The sequence below is a fragment of the Hyla sarda genome, chromosome 1, assembly GCF_029499605.1.
Source record: "Hyla sarda isolate aHylSar1 chromosome 1, aHylSar1.hap1, whole genome shotgun sequence".
In the NCBI taxonomy this organism is placed as follows: Eukaryota; Metazoa; Chordata; class Amphibia; order Anura; family Hylidae; genus Hyla; species Hyla sarda.
The window spans coordinates 421,249,376-421,255,465 of NC_079189.1; positions in this window are offsets into that span (position 1 = coordinate 421,249,376).

The following is a 6,090-nucleotide window of genomic DNA, read 5'->3' on the forward strand; positions in this document are numbered from 1 at the left end:
CTTGTCTTTCTTCTATGTTTGATTAGGTCCTTAGTTTAGTTACCTTAAAGTTAGCTTACGTACCCCAAATTTCTACAAAATTTTGGACAACCAAATGTTTTCAGTAAATGGATGATATTGTTTATTAGATCCATTAGATCTTCCTTAAGGTTGAGCAAATAGGTAGACCTAAAAGCCTGATCCTTTGGAAGTTCAGGACAAATATACACAGATCAGCCATAAAATTAAAGGAGTACTGGAATGTAGGAACACTTATCCCCCATTCAAAGGATAGGGGATAAGTGCCTGTTCACAGTGGAACCAACTGCTGGACCCCAGTTCTCCCCACGAACGGAGCGTGACAACCTCCGCACAAAACTATGGCCGACATGCCCCCTTCATGTATCTTAATGGGAGAGCCATAGATACAACGTTGGGATATCTCTGGCTCTCCCATAGAGATACATGGAGGGGATGTGTCGGCCATGGCTTCATGTGAGGGTCAACACGCTCGGTCCTTGGGGAGAGCCAGGAAGCCATGCAGGAGATTGCTGGGTGGGGGTCCCAGCAGTCAGACTCCCCTTGATGAGAATCTTATCCCCTGTCCATTGAATAGGGGATAAGTGTTCCTGCACCACAGTACTCCTGTAAAAAAAGTAACAGGTAAAGTATGTAATATTGGTTATCTCATGACAGAAAAAAGTCAGGCATCTATTCTGCTTTGACACTGGCCAATTTGTGATAGCTAGTAGCCTGTGTCAGAGTATGTTCAAAATGGCAGTTCTTGTGGGGTGTCCCCAGTATGAACTGGTTAGTATGTACCAACATTGGTCCAAAATAGAATATTCGGTGCGCCTGTGACAGGATCTTGGGAACCAAAGAAGGCAAATTGTCAAAGGAAGTGTGGTGGGCTAGACAATAATCTGCTAGAAAACATTCTGTTTATGTATTTATGTGATTATCTTTCACATACAAGCATTGGTTCAGAGAAGAAGGATAAGATCATGTTCACACTTATAGGACAATTCATTAAGCCACTAAATAGCACATTTTTGCCCAAGGCCACGCTCGCTTAGTGAGTGGGGACTTAGCACAATGTATGCAGGGATAAGTGCAAAGGCACTAATCATGGGCTCTGATTTTACTTTAAGTAATTGAGAGAGAAAAAAACAGCTCACCTATGGCAAAGTTGAAAAGAACTCATGGATCTAGATTCCACAGGAACTTCAGAACATATCACAAACGGGGATGATCCAGCAAGGTACGTTCATTCAAATTGTAATCTTTATTCCAAAATATTAAAGACCAAACTGCAAAAACAGTGCAAAACCAGATTTCAATGCTTACATGTTTCAGGTGTGACAGCACCCTTATTCCTGGTTGGTACTCTCAGATGATCCACTGACTGACAGAGATACAAATAATTAATTATATATATATTAATTATTTATTTAAAAAATGTTTTTATTGAGTTTGATAAAGAAGTAGAATAGCCTGTAAAATGGCAATGTGCCAAATATTTACAATCATAAAGAACAGACAACAATACCATTACTTGTGGTGAATAATGACATCATAGTCAGGCAAGCTAATGAATCTTCTATGTAGAGGATTAATAAACCATATAATTTGAGGAAACTAGAGGAAAAAAGGGGAGGGTATGATGGTATTATGATCAGTGATATCTTTAGCACTGCTTAGCTTGGTACTCATAAATTGACTAAAATTAAAGCTTTTAGTTTAGCAGGAAAGTACATACCAATGGGTCTGCTATAGACTACCCCCTTTCAAATGTTTAGTCCTCAAGATACGCGATGAGACATCAGACAATAGTTGATAACTACAACATTGAAAAGTTGCTTCCTGTTAGGATCCTTCTAAAATTCATAAGAGAGTTTTGTTTCCCATTAAATAAAATATCAAATACTATTTAATAGTTGTACCCAGGGGCGTACCTAGAGCATTTGGCACCCGGGGCGGACCCTTTGTTTGGCACCCCCCCCCCCCCCACACACACACACACACACGCACCCCCCCCTTAATTACACCCCCTCCCTCCCCTCCCCCCAGGAGCGGACTGACAAAAAGGCAAGGGCCCCTGCTAGGCTCTGCAGCTCGTCAATCTTCTGCCACACTCCTATTCCACCCAAATCCCACCCACAATAAGCTAAAATGTATATGTAAGAAACACTTTAATGTAGGTAAATTTCTATGACCAATAATACTGGTATACAAGGAGTAAATATATACCACCACACAATAACTGGATAATACCACCATACTGTATAAAACCACTATATACAGACCAGTATACTATAAAGAATCTGTATACAATATAAGTGATTATATACAGGACCATATGGCGGTAGATATCAGCTGCACACAGGATGTGTATACCATATAAGTGATTACAGTTACATTTTGGGACTCACAATTACGTCTTTTCTGATCAACGGCGTCCTCTTTCCTTTTCTTCTCCATCCGGATAAGACCGCAATGTGGATCTCTTAACATCTGCAGGGAAAAAATGTCAGACTCTGCATATTTTCAGCCCTCCCCTCCTCTACACAATCTTCCCATCTATAGGCCCACAAACTGTAATAATGCCCTCCTTGGTGTCCTGCACAGTAAAAGGGCAGGTAGGTAGGTAGCCAGGTAACCCCCTCTTTCCCATAGGTATATGCAGAGCTACACCCCCCTCTTTCCCATAGGTATATGCAGAGTTACACCCCCCCTCTTTCCCATAGGTATATGCAGAGCTACACCCCCCACCCCCTCTTTCCCACAGGTATATGCAGAGTTACACCCCCCTTCTTTCCCATAGGTATATGCAGAGTTACACCCCCTTCTCTTTCCCATAGGTATATGCAGAGCTACGCTAGACCCCCCCTCTTTCCCATAGGTATATGCAGAGTTACACCCCCCCTCTTTCCCATAGGTATATGCAGAGTTAAACCCCCACCCCCTCTTCCCCATAGGTATATGCAGAGCTATACCCCCCTCTTTCCCATAGGTATATGCAGAGCTACACCCCCCCCCCCCTCTTTCCCATAGGTATATCTAGGGCTGGGCGGTATACCGGTTCATACCGAATACCAAATTTTTGGGCTGCACGATATGAATTTTCCCCCATACCGCAATACTGGTTGGGCCCCTCCCCCTCGGGAATGTATTATCAGTCCAGCGCTGCGGTATACCGGTTCAAACCGAATACCACATTTTTTGGGCTGCACGATATGAATTTTCCCCCATACCGCAATACTGGTTGGGCCCCTCCCCCTCGGGAATGTATTATCAGTCCAGCGCTGCGCTGTCCCCACATCGGGGAACTAATCCTATGTTACCCGCCAGCACTGTTCTGCTCCCCCCAATTAATGATCAGCCCAGCTGGGTACTACTCACATATGTCAAGCACTGCCCTCCTCCTCTTTGTTGGGGGCTGCCGGGCACTGGAACTCTATACTGTACCCCAGTGGTCTCCAACCTGCAGACCTCCAGATGTTGCAAAACTACAACTCCCAGCATGCCCGGATAGCCGGCGATGGAACTCTCTGTACGCCAGTGGTCTCCAACCTGCGGACCTCCAGCTGTTGCAAAACTACAACTCCCAGCATGCTGGGAGTTGTAGTTTTGCAACAGCTGGAGGTTTGCAGGTTTGAGACCACTGCTGTACGCTGTATACCTATGGCCAGAGCGATGCCCCGCCCTGGCCAGTGATAGGCTGAGCCCACTGTCATGTATGAAGCCGGCTTCTTACATGACAGTGGGCTCAGCCTATCACTTACAGGGGCGGGGCATCGCTCTGTCCAGTGTTCCCGTCCCCAGCGTGCGGCTGATGTGGGTGAGTTAAAAGTTTATTTTCTGTATCTTTTGCAGCCCGGGCATAGGTATACAGCGTACAGCAGTGGTCTCAAACCTGCGGACCTCCAGCTGTTGCAAAACGACAACTTCCAGCATGCCCGGACAGCCATCGGCTGTCCGGGCATGCTGGGAGTTGTAGTTTTGCAACAACTGGAGGTCCGCAGGTTGGAGACCACTGGCATACAGTGAGTTCCATCGCCGGCGGCCTCCAACAAAGAGGAGGAGGGCAGTGCTTGACATATGTGAGTAGTACCTTGCTGGGCTGATCATTAATTGGGGGGAGCAGAACAGTGCTGGCAGGTCACATGATTTTGCGTGGGGGGGAGCCGAACACCGCGCGGGTCACATGATAGGGGCCGGAGGGGGGGCGCAGAACAGCGCTGGCGGGTCACATGATTTTGGGGGGGGGGGATACCGTTATATACCGTGGAACCGCCGTCAGTTAAAAAAAATACCGGGATACAGATATATGGTTATACCGCCTTGCCCTAGGTATATGCAGAGCACCCCCTCTCCCCCCCTTCACTATAGGTATATGCAGAGCACCCCCTCCCCCCCTTCCCTATAGGTAAATGCAGAGCACCCCCTCTCTCCCCTATAGGTAAATGCGGAGAACCCCCCCCTCTCCCCTATAGGTAAATGCAGAGCACCCCCCTCCCCCTTCCCTATAGGTAAATGCAGAGCACCCCCCTCTCCTTCCTTCCCTATAGGTATATGCAGAGCACCCCCTCTCCCCCCTTCCCTATAGGTAAATGCAGAGCACCCCCCTCCCCCCTTCCCTATAGGTAAATGCAGAGCACCCCCCTCTCCCCTATAGGTAAATGCAGAGCACCCCCCTCTCTCCCCCCTTCCCTATAGGTAAATGCAGAGCACCCCCTCCCTCTCCCCCCCTTCCCTATAGGTAAATGCAGAGCACTACCCTTCCCTATAGGTAAATGCAGAGCACCCCCCCCTCCCCCCTTCCCTATAGGTAAATGCAGAGCACCCCCCCTCTCCCCCCTTCCCTATAGGTAAATGCAAAGCACCCCCTCTTCTCCCCCCTTCCCTATAGGTAAATGCAGAGCACCCCCCCTCTCCTCCCTTCCCTATAGGTATATGCAGAGCACCCCCCCTCCTGCCTTCCCTATAGGTATATGCAGAGCACCCCCCTCCCCCCTTCCCTATAGGTAAATGCAGAGCACCCCCTCTCCCCTATAGGTAAATGCAGAGCACCCCCTCCCTCTCCCCCCCTTCCCTATAGGTAAATGCAGAGCACCCCCCTCTCCCCCCCTTCCCTATAGGTAAATGCAGAGCATCCCCCCCTCTCCCTCCTTCCCTATAGGTAAATGCAGAGCACCCCCTCTCCCCCGTCTCCCTATAGGTAAATGCAGAGCACCCCCCCTCTCTCTTCCCCCCTTCCCTATAGGTAAATGCAGAGCACCCCCCCTCTCCCCCTTCCCTATAGGTATATGCAGAGCACCCCCCTCCCCCTTCCCTATAGGTAAATGTAGAGCACCCCCCCTCTCTCTTCCCCCTTCCCTATAGGTAAATGCAGAGCACCCCCCCTCTCCCCCTTCCCTATAGGCATATGCAGAGCACCCCCCCTCCCCCCTTCCCTATAGGTAAATGCAGAGCACCCCCTCTCCCCTATAGGTAAAAGCAGAGCACCCCCCCTCCCCCCCTTCCTTATAGGTAAATGCAGAGCACCCCCTCCCTCTCCCTCCCTTCCCTATAGATAAAGGTAGAGCACCCCCCATCTCCCCCCCTTCCCTATAGGTAAATGCAGAGCACTACCCCCTCTCCCCCCCTTCCCTATAGGTAAATGCAGAGCACCCCCCCCCTCTCACCCCTTCCCTATAGGTAAATGCAGAGCACCCCCCCTCTCTCCCCCCTTCCCTATAGGTAAATGAAGAGCAACCCCCTCCCTCTCCCCCCTTCTCTATAGGTAAATGCAGAGCACCCCCCTCTCCCCCCCTTCCCTATAGGTAAATGCAGAGCACCCCCCCCCTCTCCCTCCCTTCCCTATAGGTAAATGCAGAGCACCCCCTCCCTCTCCCCCCCCCCCCTTGGTATGCCACTTGTTGTACCTGTATGGTCACCAATACAGGGGTTGATAATCCGTATTAAATATCAAATACGTTCCAGTTATGCCTTTGTCTTCTGTCTCAGTTGTGCACAAAGGAAAACATGATATGGACAAATGTAAAAAAAAAAAAGTGCATTTCCTCTTTTTATATTACTATATGTGAATATCTTAGATATAGGGACCTA